The 15,534-nt window shown below is 43.0% G+C and overlaps 1 pseudogene; it reads left to right on the top strand.

The window, feature by feature from the left end:
• Window positions 1–14,175: 14,175 nt before the first annotated feature.
• On the top strand, window positions 14,176–15,245 carry LOC119624772 (mitochondrial nicotinamide adenine dinucleotide transporter SLC25A51-like; annotated as a pseudogene).
• The last annotated feature ends 289 nt before the right edge of the window (window positions 15,246–15,534 follow it).

The following is a 15,534-nucleotide window of genomic DNA, read 5'->3' as shown; positions in this document are numbered from 1 at the left end:
CCGGTATTGCTGCCACACTTTCTTAAACTTTTCCAAATATTTTGATCTGTCCTTCTCCGGCTCACTTTTTCTTGCTGGGAGAAACACATCCAGGGGGGAAGTGCTGCATGTGAACCAAGTTTATTTTTTTTCAGCACAAACACCTGTGATAAGATGGCATGGACTTTAAAAATATATAATGGATAAAATAATGCCTTGCACACGTTTTACTTAAAGCAGAAAGAGGAGAGGGAGTGGGGTGGAAGAGAAAGAAGGGGAGGGGTGAGAACAATGAGAAAGGAAGACGGAGAAGGAGAGAGAGGGAGAGAGAACCTTCTCGCATCAGGCCACCTAGGAATAAAGGCAGGAAGAACCCTCAGGCCTCTTCTCCATAATCTGTGGACCAGCTGCACACCATGCAGGACCCAGTACAAAATGAAAATGAGTGGCCTTTTGTTCAAAAATGAGGAAGAATTTCAAATGGCAGCAGAGCATCAAACTAAGAATGAGTTCTAAGTCCTCTTCGACTCTGCTACACCAATCCCACGCCCACGAAGCCAGCTCTGCTTCCTACCAGAAATCAAACAGCAGCAGCCTTGCTGTATGAGCTACTATTTTAGATTTTTTTTTTCTCCATTGTGGACAGCCCGGCGAGGGTGACTGGCTGGTCCCGGTTTGCCCGGGACTATCCTAGGTGTAGCAGTGAAAAATCCCACATCCTGGTATTCCCCTTAGTCCCAGGCAAATCAAGACAGTTGGTCAGCTTCCCCTGCTGTATGGACCTGTTTTAATGACAAAGCTATCCTCTGACTTTCCACGGCTCTTAACTCCTTCATGTCAGAACCAGCAGTGGTTTTAGGCCAGTCCCCATCTCTGTAGCTGGTAGGAAGTTACTCCAGTGCCCACAGATTTATTCCTTTATTTATCATGTCCCCAGACAGGAGGCTGCTGAACCATGATTCTGAGCTCATGTGTGTCAGAAGGATGACAATGGTGTTCATATGAAGCAGAACCTGTTAGACGTTCCTGTAACTCAACTTTAGGAAGAAAACTGCATTTCAGGGTTTGGTGGTGGTACATTTCACCATCTTTTTGTTTTAAGGTGTGATAATACCCTAATGATTGTGTAAAATGTTGTCTGTCTTAATCACGTATTATATAATGTCTGTCTGTGAAACAAATTATTTTTTAATTCATTAAAATTAACACAAAACATACCCATGTAAACCTAATGAACTGCCATTTTGTTCTGGAGGGACAATATAAGCTAAAAATTGAACTTCACAGGCTCATTTATTGTTAAACATGAATGGAGCCTGGGCATAGTGGCTCATGCCTATAATCCTAGTGCTTTGGGAGCCCAAGGCAGAAGGTTCACTTGAGCCTAGGAGTTCAAGACCAGGCTATGCAACACAGGGAGACCCCATCTCTACAGAAGAAAATTAGCCAGGCATAGTAGCACACACCTGTAGTCCTAGCTACTCAGGAAGCTGAGACAGGAAGGTTGTTTCAACCCAGCAGTGTGAGTCTGCAGTGAGCCAGGATCCTAGATGCAGAGTGAGATCCTATCTCTAAAATAACACAAAAAAATTTAAAAATTACTTGAGCACTCACCAAGCACTTTGCTGGGCCTGGAGATATCTTGATGAATACAGTGCCATCTCCTCCTTGGAACTGCTTATAGGTTAATACTTAGATGTTCTTACTAATGTACTAATGCCAAGATTAGTCCACTTCCTCCTTACACAGTTACTCAGCCATGCTTGAGTTTGCCTGCTGCTCCCTACTTCATAATTTCTCCCCACATAGTTAACAGTCAATGCTTCAGTTAATGTTCTGGCATATTTTTCACTGAGAAAATAGATGCCATTGGCCAGGCACAGTGGCTCACACCTGTAATCCCAGCACTTCGGGAGACCATGGCAGATGGATCACCTGAGGTCAAGAGTTCGAGACCAGCCTGGCCAACATGGAGAAACCCCATCTCTACTAAAAATACAAAAATTAGCCAGGGGTCGTGGCACACGCCTGTGATCCTAGCTACTCGGGAGGCTGAGGCAGGAGAATCGCTTGAACCCAGGAGGTGGAGGTTGCAGTGAGCCAAGATTGCACCATTGCACTGCAGCCTGGGCAACAAGAACAAAGCTCTGTCTCAAAAAAAAAAAAAAAAAAAAAAAATAGATGCCATTGCCCAGAACCTCCTGAAGCCTCCCAAAATCAAATGGACCAACCTACCTACCTTCATCTATTCCCAGCTCTGCTGGCCTGCTTCCTGTAAGCCCCAGTGCAGAGCTAGGTCCCATCATAGTCCAGTCCTCCACCAGATATTCTGCAGTCCATCCCTCTTGCCTCCTGAAGGACTTACCTTCTAGAGCCAAACTACTTTGAAGTAATTTTTTCCATCTTGCAGTTCACCTTCCAAAAAAGGTGGTTGTCAAAGTGTGGCCTCTAACCCATCAGTATCAGCATCACCTGAGACTTGTTAGAAATACTAATACTTGGGCTTTGGTGACTCATGCCTGTAATCCCAGCACTTTGGGAAGCTGAGGCAGGAGAATTGCTTGATGCCAGCCTGGGCAACAGGGCAAGACCCCCACTCTCCATAAAAGAAAGGAAATTAGCCAGGCATGGTGGTACATGTCTGTAGTCCTGACCTAGCTACTCAGGAGGCTGAGGCAGGAGCACTGCTTGAGCCCAGGAGTTCGAGGTTATAGTGAGCTGTGATCACACCACTGCACTCCAGCCTGGGCAACAGAGTAAAAGCTTCTCTCTAAAACAAATTAAAAATTAAATTTAAGAAAAAAGATCCTCTGGTGTTCTTGATGTATGCTAAAGCTTGACACCTGTGGATCTACGGCTGAAACTCCTCAATGTTCCTCCACGCCACCTCTGAGGTGACCAAGGCAAGGTGGCTAGATCCCTAGGACCCTAATGAGAGAGCTTGCTGGAGCAGGCTGGAGGCCGCTGTCCTCAGCCCTCTCCCGATCCTATTTTTATTAATGACTTGGATGGAAGTACTGAGGGCACGCTGATCTCATTAACAGATGACAGAGAGCTGGATGGGATAAAGGAGATGTTGAATGATGACATCAGGGACCAAAGACACAAAGTGACAGTCCAAATCTATCAAGATGAAACTTAATAGGGGATATTAGTTAGAATTAGTTTCCACTTTGAGTGACAGAAAACCCAAAATAGCACTGGCTTATTAAGATAGAAATTTATTTCTCATTCACATAAATGAACTCTGGAAGTCTCAGGCCACAGTCAATGTGGTGGCTCTGTTCCCTGGAGTTCCGGGGATTCAAGCTCCCCATCCAGCTCACTGCTCCACCATTCCTACCACCTCTTCCTCAAGCTGAACATGGAGACATCCACGTTCCAGACAGCACGAAGGAGGAAGGATGGAGAACAGGGTCCATTCTTGCTGATTTTTGAGGGTTCCACATGCTACCGCTATGCTTCCGCATGCATCCTATTGGCCAAAGCTATGCCTATTGGCACAGTGGTAATGGACACTGAGAATTGTAGTCTTTATTTTTCTAAGCAGCTCAGCTAAAAAAGCTATTACATGGACAAAAGGGAGAACAAATATTGGGACACAATAAGCAGTCTCTGCCAACGAAAGCAAAAATAAAGCCCGTCAGGCTGAGTGTGGTGGTTCATGCATATAATCCCAGCACTGCAGGAGGTCATGGTGAGAGGAAGAAGCCAGGAATTCAAGAGCAGCCTGAGCAACCTAGCAAGACCCTGTCTACAAAAACAATAAAAATTAGCCAGGTGGCCAGGTGCGATGGCTCACACCTGTTATCCCAGCACTTTGAGAGGCTGAGGCAGGCGGATCACGAGGTCAAGAGATCGAGACCATCGTGGCCAACATACTGAAACCCCGTCTCTACTAGAAATACAAAAATTAGCTGGACGTGGTGGTGCACTCCTGTAGTCCCAGCTACTTGGGAGGCTGAGGCAGGAGAATCGCTTGAACCCGGGAGGTGAAGGTTGCCATGAGCCGAGATCACGCCACTGCCCTCCAGCTGGCGACAGAGTGAGACTCGGAGACTCTGTCTCAAAACCAAAAAAAAAAAAAAAAAAAAATTAGCCAGGCATGTTGGCATGTACCAGCTACTCAGGAGGCTGAAGCAGGAGGATCTCCTGAGCCCAGGAGTTTAAGGCTGCAGTGAGCTACAATCATGCCACTGCACTCCAGCCTGGGCAACAGAGCAAGCAAGATCCTGTCTCAAAGCAATTAAAAACAAATAAACTAAAGCCCTTCATACACTCCCTAAAATGCAAACGCCGCTCCAAGGTTTTGGTGTTAAAGAAGGAGATAGGGAGTAATAACCACACAAGCAGTCCTCAGCTGTTTCCGTGTGAAGACAGAAAACACAAGCCATACTGGGTTTTAAGGAAAAAGAGAAGATGTGGGATACATAACTGACATTTCCAGAAACAGTAGTAGCTTCAGGATTATCTCAAATGATGTCAGCAAAATTCGACTCTCTTCCTAGCTCAGCTCCACAGCCTCCCATGCTAGGTTTATTCCTGGGCTACACATGGTGGCAAGACGGCCATCAGCACGTCCAGGCTCCCATCTCCTGGACCTGTGGTGAGAGCAGGGAGAGAGTCAAGTTCACGCTCCCTTACCCTCACCTCCACTCATTCTTCAGGTCAGCTTCCTCCAGCAAGGTGGTTCTCAACCCTGGCTATGCATTTTTAGATTCCTGATGCCCAGCATCCCCTCCCCCAAACTGTTTTTATTGTTTCATGGTGGGGGACTGTCACTTTAAAAATCTCCCCAGTGATTCTCGGGTGAGTCTCCTGAGCATCCAGGGCAGAGAACACCTGCTCCCACACTGTGGGAAAATGGACGCTTTCCTCTCTGGAGTCACCTCCCAAGATGCTCTCTGTGGAGGTCATGCGTCTCCATCAGGTCCTGCCTCACCGTGGCCCCTTCGCTGTACTGCTGGTCACCATGTCACCCCCTGCGCCTCTGTTCCCTTAATGGGATTCAGCTTCTCTTTATGGGGCCTGAGGGAGAGAAAGCCAAGGAGGCACCTCTTGATGGTCTTACCTTTCCATCTCTCCAATCACCTGGCTGTCAAGGTTGACTTTCTTTTATTGAAGGACTGGGGAAATTTTAAAAGGGAAATACCAGTAAAAAGAAAAATATTCTACGTTTTGGGGTGATCTGCTCATAGTCTATAATGGAAATTGAGGACTAAGACTTGAGGAATGTCGACAATAAAAGCTCCATAGCAAGGATTAACCAATCAAAGAAACCGTGAAGGATTAGCTAGAGAGGCCACAGGAAACCCACAAGAGCACAGACTTCTGGAAGAAAACAGAGGCTGGAAATGATCAGAGACTAAGTGGCTTACTGCTCCGTTCTTCTGTCTAGCGACCCTTACCTGTCATCCACACTGATGACTACTTCTTTCAATGAACTATGAAATTCCAAATTTCACATGAAGCTCAAGTTTCTACCTTTTGGCAGGGCATGGTGGCTCATGCCACTTTGGGAGGCCAAGGAGGGAGGATTGCTTGAGCCCAGGAGTTCGAGACCAGCCTGGGCAATATAGCAAGACCTCCATCTCAATTTTTTTAAAAGTTACTACCTTTTGACATGCTATGAGTAGATATTCAGATTTCTTTATAATAAAACAGAGGCTCATGAAAGGCTAGATATTAAAAGATAGGGTTCCTCAAATCCCACAAATATTAAATCAGATGTCTGTGGTTCCCAAACTATGTGCTGAGGTACCCTGGGTCACTGTAGTGAAGAAGACGGGCCCTGCAGGAAGTTTCAAGCTTTTGAGGGAAGCAAGGTGACATCTGCCAGGCACTGTACAAATGCTACCATTAAGTTATTTGGACTTTAATAAACCAAAATGTTTATATATGTGTGTGTGTGTGTGTGTGTGTGTATATATGTGTATATATATTACATACACATTATATATATATATATATCTTTTGGCTTAGGGTCCATGCATAAATTACTGAATGACTATAGCTATGAACTGAGAAAGTCTGGGAACTTCTAAAATAGGTAACTGATTGACCACAGCATGCCAATAGCTCTCTCTCTCTCTTCATCCTACTTGCCATCATTGCAGCTGTCGCCTAAAACTATGACACCCCAAGAGCACAAGTATTGTTTTCCTTTTTACAGCTCTAAGGGAATTGTTCCTGTTCAGAAACCATAAACAACCTATGGGTGAGAGAAATTAGAATTTACAATAGAAATAATCTAAATAACATACTAAATTAAAATATTTTATTTCAAACCATGACACATCTGAAGAAACTGAATTTACATTCAGAATATTTATATCCTTTCACCCAAGCACTTCAGGGTAGGTGTTTTAAAATCAAACAAGGAAATAAAACCATGAAGTTATAATCATAGACTATATCCTGTTTATGTCAATTAAATTTGATCAGTCTCACAGCCAAAGAACAAATGTCTAATATGTCTAATTCTGGTTTTATATCTGTGTGTGTCAGGATAGTCTTGACTGTGTTTCAGTAAGTTCCCAAAAGCAAAACACTAAAATATCAGTGGATGAACTGAAAAAACAACAACAACAAAAAGCCTTATTTCTCACTTACATAAGTCTGCTGTGGTTTAAATGTCTTTCTTCCATTCTGTAGTCATGTCAACTGACACACCTGGCCTTCAGAGTCATGAGTCAAGGAAAGAAAGAGATGCAGGAAGCATTACTAGCTCTTAATTGCCACAGCCTAGGAGTGACACAGGTTACTTCCATTCACAATCCATTGGCCTCAACTCAAATATATTTATTATTATAGCAACTCAAATATATTTTCGAATTCAACTTGTCATGTGGCTATACCATCTCTGCAAGGGATGCTGGGAAAAGTAGGGGAGACCATGGAGACTTGGAGAGCACTATCTCTCCGTGCCACAATCTGCTTAGTTATAGAACAGCAAGAGAGAATATGAATTCAATAATTCATTCATTCATTCACTAGACAATATTTATTGAGGACCTGCTATGTGTTGGATGCTGCGCTTATGTTCTAGTAAGGAATGATAGACAAGAAACAAGATAGCAAAAAATAAACAAGAAGATAATCACGGATTGTGATGTGCACTCTTAATTAAATTGTTCAACACAGCCTCTCTGCTATAGCGACGTTTTGTCAATGTTTAGATTCTGTGTGGATGCTGATGAATCAACAGTAAGACTATTTGCTATTAACCATACCACCTCCCCTGCCATGAATGGATCTCCAGGTTGGAATTCCATCAAATTTTATTTATTGACAAGCAAGGTTTCAAAATATGTTAAACTTAATTTTCAATTGAGGTTAAAAATGGTGTGCACATAATAATTTCATCCCAAGAACTGGACTCTATGAGACAAGATGGCAATCCATACGTTACTATGGATAACAGAGCAATTCCTGGCTATTGAGATTATATGTAATTTTCTTTTCTTTTTTTCATTTACAGCAACTCAAATATATTTTCTAATTCATCTGCAAGAAACATTGGTTATTTATTAATATAATAATGAAAAATAAAATGTATAAAGACTGTCCGTGGGGGTTAAAAGGCTAAATAACTTCTAGGTTATACAAATTATCCCAGGAGAACAAAGGTGTAATTTTTTGAGTTTGCTATTGGGAAAGTCAAGAAAGCAGCCAAATTTGGAACACGTGGGGGTGTTCTCAGCGTTAGGATTGTTTTTCTCTTGTGGGATGGGAAAAGTGAGCTTTCTTGGAAGAGAGAAAAAAGAGCTAATAGTATGATGCTCTATGAAGAGGGAATATAGCTGTTCTGGAATAAATCTGAAAAAGTTTTTTACTTCTAAGTGCATGCTGTATAACATCATGAGCCCACAGGGAGGGAGTGTGCCAGTTACCTGCATGACAATGCAATTCAGGGTAAGACCTAAAGATGCTGGAAATCAGCACACTCTGTGAGGTTTGGGGAGAATGCTGCGGAGCCCCATTTGCTGAGGCCCAAGCAACAAGCATGAGAAAGCACAGGATGAGTCCAGAGTCACAGTTCATTTACCCAGTGAGGTCAACGAACACAGGAAGATGACAAGGCTGCCTGGAGATGCTTCTGGGCATTAGAACAAATAACTACAGTAATGGTGATGAGGAGGATGCACAGTTCTGGAGTCTTAATAGAATGCCAGGAAATGCACTACAGGTGTTATTTGCAATATCTCATTCAAGATATTATTTACAGGTTCATTCATATCTATGTTACAGATTCCACTATTTTAATGTCTTGGCCTGCTCTGTGGGAGCGTTGTTACAGGAGGGTGAGGTGTGGAAGAAGAATACTTCAAGGTTCAGGCAGGTAGCAATTGCCAGGTGCAAAGAGGGAGGAGCCTAGAAAGCGTAGGCAGCAAGCCCATGCAGCAAGCGATATGGAGGTTACATTAATAATAAATATACAAAGTGATCTGCTATTTCTGGATGGGAAAAGGTTCTTGATGGGAAAGAATTCTTTTTCTTACTCGGGAATTCTCCACTGAATGCTAAGTAAAGACGAAAGAATTAGAATCATAAAAGAAGGCATATGGGGAATGATCCAGAACGTGGCAAATTATCCTTGCTCTTTTTTGCTGCATTCCATTAAGTACTTGTTCCATCATCTTCCCATCTTGGGGCACAATTCTGGGACAGTGCAAACATCTTTAAGCCAAAAGTGAGGGCCAGGAAGGAAAATGTTAAGAAGTATCTTGAATGGCTGTTTCTCTAGGCACAGGCAATAGAACATCTCTGAAAGGAGAGCCAAAAAACTGTCCATAATCAAACACATTATTTCCACAGCATGGCCAGGTTCAGTGGCTCATGCCTGTAATCCCAGCATTTTGGGAGGCTGAGTCAGGCAGATCACCTGAGGTCAGGAGTTTGAGACCAGCCCGACCAACATGGCGAAACCCCCTCTCTCCTAAAAATACAAAAATTAGCTGGGCATGGTGGCACATGCCTATAGTCCAAGCTACTCGGGAGGCTGAGACAAGAGAATCACTTGAACCCAGGAGACGGATGTTGCAGTGAGCTGAGATCACACCACTGCACTCCAGCCTGGGTGACGGAGTGAGACCCCATCTCGAAAAAAAAAAAAAAAAAAAAAAAGATAAGGCATCACAGAAAGTAACAGAACACTTTTCTGGAAGTTTATGCTCTTATGGGTAAAACCAAAGAGGTAATGCATGAGCAACCTGCTTAGGCCCTGGTTTCCTCAAGGACAAAATGGTCTCCAAGAGGCCAACATAAGAATTATGTAATACTAAAGAATTCTAGCTCTTGGCCTGGCACAGTAGCTCATGCCCATAATCAAGCACTTTGGGAGGCCGAGGCAGGCAGATCACTTGCACCTAGGAGTTCGAGGTCGGCCTGAGCAACATAGCAAAACTTTGTCTCTACAAAAAAATAAGAGAAAAGTTACCAGGGTGTGTGTGGTGATGCACACCTGTAGTCCCAGCTACAGGGGACTGAGGTGGGAGGACCGCTTGAGCCTAGGCTGAGATAATGCCACTGACTTCAGTCTGGGTGACACAGTGAGACCCTGCCTCAAAAAAAAAAAAAAAGAAAAAAGAAAAAAGAAAAGAAAAGGAAAGAAAAATAAAGAAAGAGAAGTCTAGGTCTTTTGAAGTCTTTTTGGCTGCACAGCAGTCCAGCGTGCCCTTCAGTTGTTTCGAATGGCCGCTGGACTTCACCCACACTTTATAATGATCTCCTCTTAAGACAAAGGCTCTGAGGACGGGTGCAGTGGCTCACGTCTGTAATCCCAGCATTTTGGGAGGCCAAGGCGGGTGGATCACTTGAGGTCAGGAGTTCCAGACCAGCCTGGCCGACATGACGAAACCCTGTCTCTACTAAAAATATGAAAAGTCAGCCGGGCATGGTGGTGGGCAACTGTATTCCCAACTACTCGGGAGACTGAGGCAGCAGGATCACTTGAACCCAGGAGGAGGAGCTTGCAGTGAGCTGAGATGGCGCCACCGCACTCCAGCTTGGGAGACAGAGGGAGACTCCTTCTCGAAAAAAGACAAAGGCTCTGGAAGCCAACCTTTCTAAAACCAGCTCTAGTGTTTTCTCCTGTAAAAGAAACTGCCTTTTGTCCATGCAAAAGGGACTTTCCAGCAAGTGGTATCAGAGCCTGAGACAGATGCACAGAGCACCCACATGTGGGGGTGTCATGGCAGCTGTCAGAGGGGTTTTGGAGCCCAAGCAGGGTGGGGAGACTGTCTACCAGAGGGGTGGGGGTGGAGGCAGCATGGAGGGTCAGAGGACTGATGGGATGAGGAGATGTCCATGCTGGGGAGAAGGCAGCAGTGGTCACGCGAGATTGGTTGCATGAAGAAATATTGATAAAATAGTTAAGTACGTTAAGGGTAGTAGAACCAGCTTGAACCCTGTGATATCAGTGTGACCTTATGGTTTGGGGGTTTTGTTTTGGTATTTTTTTTTTTTTTTTGAGATGGGGCGTCAATATGTTGTCAGGGCTGGTCTTAAAGTCCTAGGCTCAAGGAATTCTCCTGCCTCAACCTATTGAGTAGCTGGGATTATAGGCACTCACCACTGTGCCCAGCTTTTTTATGGTTTTTGATAGGTAGGTAGGTAGGTATGTATGTAGGTACTTAGATACATAAATAGAGATGATAGAGATGCTTAGATACAGAAACAAATGTGTGTGTGTGTGCACGCGCATGTGTGTGTTCCCTGGCTCTGTCTAGTCAAAGGGCCTAGGAGCAGTGAGCACAGCCCAATTGCAATGAGCCCATCTAGCACCCAGATCTTGTTCTTAAATACCATCCATTCTCTCCAAAAGTCAACCCAGGCTTCTTGGAGAAATGGCTATTTCGAAGGCTGAGGCAGGAAAATTATAGGATGACCTGGAAGATCTTGTTGATCCAAAAATCAAGGAAATGCTCAAAGACTGATGAGGCATGTCAAAGGGACACAGGAGCCAGTTTGAAGGGGCCCTCAGTGGCCAAGTCTGAGACAATTTGAGTATCAAAATAAATCGTGACAACAACTTATTATAACCCATTGAGTGAAACAGGAAACCGTGGGTCCATGTTGATATAAATAAATTCAAAATTTGGCAAGGAACAGGATATTTACAGTTTCAAAGTGCCTCCCCACAAAACATGTATTAACTAAATAGTGATTAACTACACATGGTTGAAGAGTAACTTTATAATGAAAAGCCTAGCACCACCTTAAATCAGGTAATCAAGTAAACAGCATAATAAATGGGATAAATCAACATTGTGTGCTCCCTGATAGGAGGCAATGAGGAAAACACAGCATTGCTTTCATAATAATCAAATAACTGTCTGTATTCTTCAAAAGTATCAAGGTTATGAAAGTCAAGGAAAGTGGAAGTGTTCCAGAAGGAAAGAGATGACACCTAAATCCAATGCTGGATTCCAAACTTGTTTTGTTTTATTTTTACTATTTAAAACAGTTGGCAAAACTTGACTGGGTCTGAGGATTAGATGGTAGAAATGTATCAGTGTTAGTTTCCTGCCTTGGATGGTTGGGCTATGGTGATCTGAGAGAATGTCCTCATTTGAGAAAATGAATATTGAAGTTTTCAGCGGGGTGAGCATTAGTTTGGCAACTTACCCTCAAAAGGTTACCAGAAAGAAAGAGTTTTGTTTTGTTTTGTTTTGTTTTGTTTCTGTAGTTGCAACTTTCCAGTCAACTGCTTCAAAATAAAATTTGTATTAAAAAGAAACTACCAGCCAGAGGCTGTGGCTCATACCTGTAATTCCAGCATTTTGGGAGGTTGAAGTGGGAAGATCACTTGAGTCCAGGAGTTCGAGACCAGCCTGAGCAACATGGGGAGACCTCATCTCTACAAAAAATACAAAAATTAGCTGGACATCATGGCACGTGCCTGTAGTCCCAGTTACTCTGAAGGCTGAGGTGGGAGGACCAACTGAGCCCCCAAGTTCAAAGCTACAGTCAGCTGTGATTGCATCACTGCACTCCACCTCGGGCAACAGAGCAAGACTTTGTCTCAAAAGAAAGAAAGAGAGAAAAGGGAGAGAAAGAGGAAGGAAGGAAGGTCATCAACTAAGGTAAACTGAGGATATCTCTGTTGCTCAAAATCTGAAGTACCTAACAATCGAGGTTGAGATCTTTCCCTTGATTGGCACTCCCAAAATATTATTTAATAATATTACTCCTTTACCTCATAACCTTAACTATTATTCCATACCTCTTATTGTATCCTTTACAAAACATGGTTGACAAAATTAGGGCCCAACACTTGTTTTTGCTTGCCCTGTTTTGAATATCTTCGCTGTCATTTATTTTCCATGTAGAATTGAAGTAGTGTAGCCATAAACATAATCATCGCCTTTGACCTGGTAATTCCATCCCTGAGAATTTTGTCCCAGAAAATAACTCAGAAGAAGACAAAACAAATGCAAATGATCCTCATTACCACATTACTCATGTAATTCCATAGTTTTGCCTGTACTCAAGCACAGCACTACAAGAAATAAAGCAATCCTATTACTGGCCCATCACAAAAGCAAATGGCCCCCAGAAGATGGTGAACATATTTCCTCAGTTTTCATCCAGACATTGTAGAGGGCAACTGTTGCTTTTACCTGGCCAGCATTCATTCCTCTTTCTTCTGGTGACAGCACCTTGAGTTTGCTTTGAACAATTACCCCTCTGCCATTGTACACAGGCTACAAGTGACTGTCCAAGAACCCTGACCTCCCTCCCCTGGCCAAGCCCAGCTAAACCAGTGACTAAGGCTAATTTATCCTGAGGGTCTAATGCTGGAGAATGGCCATGAGTTCCTTCCCCCTGGCGCTCTGAAACTTCTCTATTTCTGCTCTAAGTCTAGTTCATGCATTTATTTTTAAATCTTGTGACCTATGCATATTTTTTCTTTCCTTTTTTTTTTTTTTTTTTTTTTTGTGGTGGAGGAGACAGGGTCTCACTTTGTCACCCAGGCTGGAGTGCAGTGGTGTGATCATAGTTCACAGCAGCCTCAACCTCCTCGGGCTGAAGCAATCCTCCCACCTCAGCCTCCAGAGTAGCTGGGACCACAGGCACAAGCCACTGTGCCTGGCTAATTTTTTTATTTTTTGTAGAGATGGGGTCTCACTATGTTGCCTAAGGTGGTCTCAAAATCCTGGACTCAAGTGATTCTCCCACCTTGGCCTCCCAAAGTTCTGGGATTATAGGCCTGAGCCACCATGCCCAGCCCCATATTTTTTCAACACTTAAGTTATCTGTATTTGGTTTATTTTGTTTGTTTGTTTGTTTGTTTGTTTGTTTGCTTTTTAAGATAGGGTCTCACTCTCTGTTGCCCATGCAGGAGTATGATCTTGGCTCACTGCAGCCTCAACCTGCCAAGCTCAAGTGATCCTCCCACCTCAGCCTCCTGAATAGCTGGGACTACAGGCATGCACCATCGTGCCCAGCTAATTTTTGTATTTTTTGTAGAAACGGGGGTCTCCCTACATTGCCTAGGCTGGTCTTAAACTCCTGGGCTCAAGTGATCCCTCCACCTAGGCCTCCAAAATGCTGGGATTATAGGTGTGAGCCACCACACCCAGCCTAGTTTCTATTTTATGAAACCATAAAACCCTCACTGTCCATCCGGATTCTTCCATGAATACGTTTCCAAAATTTTTTTTCTACATTTTCCCTCCTTCTTTGTCTTTTAAAAAAATGTTTCCTCTTCCTTTCCTCCAGAGTACATGTTTCTTTTTGCATTACCCATAAAGTGAAAGCATCTCCAACCTGACAGAAGTAGCAGGTCCTTACCATGCTTCATGGGGGAAGCATTTGCCTTTGAGATTCTTCAGAGGAGAACAATTACCAGAAAAACAAGCCTTTCTCTTTCTGACATCGACTACCTCTCACAACAAATTTTTAAAGTATTCTACTAACAGCTCTCTTTATTCTGTCTATAAAATATCTTCTCTCACTGAAGGTGAAAAGTGAAAGAAAAAATGGGCGTGAAGGTAAAAGAAAATCCCATCTTGGAAACGGATGCCTGGAGAACAGAAATCTAGTTATCAAAATTGACTCAAGAAGAGAGAACCTAACAGAAGAATAACAATGGAAGAAATTGGGAACATTATCAAAAAGCTATCATCCTGCCAAACTCCAGGCTCAGATGATATTACAGGTTAAAAAAAAAGTCCTTCATGAAAAAGAAAGCTCTTAAGCAATATGATGGATTCAGAGGCTCATGAAGAGGCCACCAATACTAACATCTTCAAAACAAGATATATCACCTCATATTACAAATGTTGGTGAAATGAAGCATTATTTGTGTGGCTGCTGTGCAGCCTTCAACAACTTCACAATCACATTTCCCATTCAGAATGTCCTCTTTCGACAACAGCTGTATAGCATCAAAACCCGTGATGTAAAACTTCATTTGAGAAGGGATGGATTTCGAAACTTGTATCGTGGAATCCTTCCCCCATTGATGCAGAAGACAACTATACTTGCACTTATGTTTGGTCTGTATGAGGATTTATCCTGCCTTCTCCACAAGCATGTCAGTGCTCCAGAGTTTTGCACCTGTGGTGTGGTGGCAGTGCTTTCAGGGACAACAGAAGCAACTTTCGCTCCACTGTAAAGAGTTCAGACATTGCTTCAAGACCACAAGCATCATGACACACTTACCAACACTTATCAGGCTTTCAAGGCACTGAAACGTCATGGAATTGGAGAGTATTATTGAGGCTGCATCATGACAAATTTACCAACATTTACCAGGCTTTCAAGGCACTGAAATGTCATGGAATTGGAGAGTATTTCTGAGGCTTGGTGCCCATTCTTTTCTGGAATGGTCTCAGCAATGTCTTGTTTTTTGGCCTTCAAGGTCCCATTAAGGAGCATCTGCCTACCGCAACGACTCACAGTGCTCATTTGGTCAATGATTTTATCTGTGGAGGTCTATTGGGTGCCATGTTGGGATTCTTGTTTTTTCCAATTAATGTTGTAAAGACTTGCATACAGTCTCAGATTGGTGGGGAATTTCAGTCTTTCCCCAAGGTTTTCCAAAAAATCTGGCTGGAATGGTACAGAAAACTGATGATTTTTTCAGAGGTGCCCATCTGAATTACCATCGGTCCCTTATTTCTTGGGACATAATCAATGCAACTTAAGAGTTCTTGTTAAAGTTTATATGCCAAAAAAAAAAAAAAAAAAATCAGCTAAGTGCCATTTATCAACTGAATAGACCTTCTAAGAAGAATGCAGTTTGGACTCTTTCTTAATTGGCCAAATACAAGTTGGTGTCATAACTCCAAGCTACAGTGAGTTATGGGCAGAGCTGTTTTCCTTAAGCATCAACAAAACAGAATAAAAAGTTACAATAGGAAAAAAAAAAATCCCATCTTGCCGCATTTGGAAGAGAGTAAATTAGAAATAATGTAAGTGTCTAAGAGATTGGTACAAGAACATCTACTTACTCAACAAAGCTATTAAAAATAATTATTACAAGTCCAGGCGCGGTGGCTCAAGCCTGTAATCCCAGCACTTTGGGAGGCCGAGGCGGGTGGATCA

Source organism: Chlorocebus sabaeus, chromosome 8 (genome assembly GCF_047675955.1).
Source record: "Chlorocebus sabaeus isolate Y175 chromosome 8, mChlSab1.0.hap1, whole genome shotgun sequence".
Taxonomy (NCBI): Eukaryota; Metazoa; Chordata; class Mammalia; order Primates; family Cercopithecidae; genus Chlorocebus; species Chlorocebus sabaeus.
This window is presented reverse-complemented; position numbering and strand designations above follow the sequence as displayed.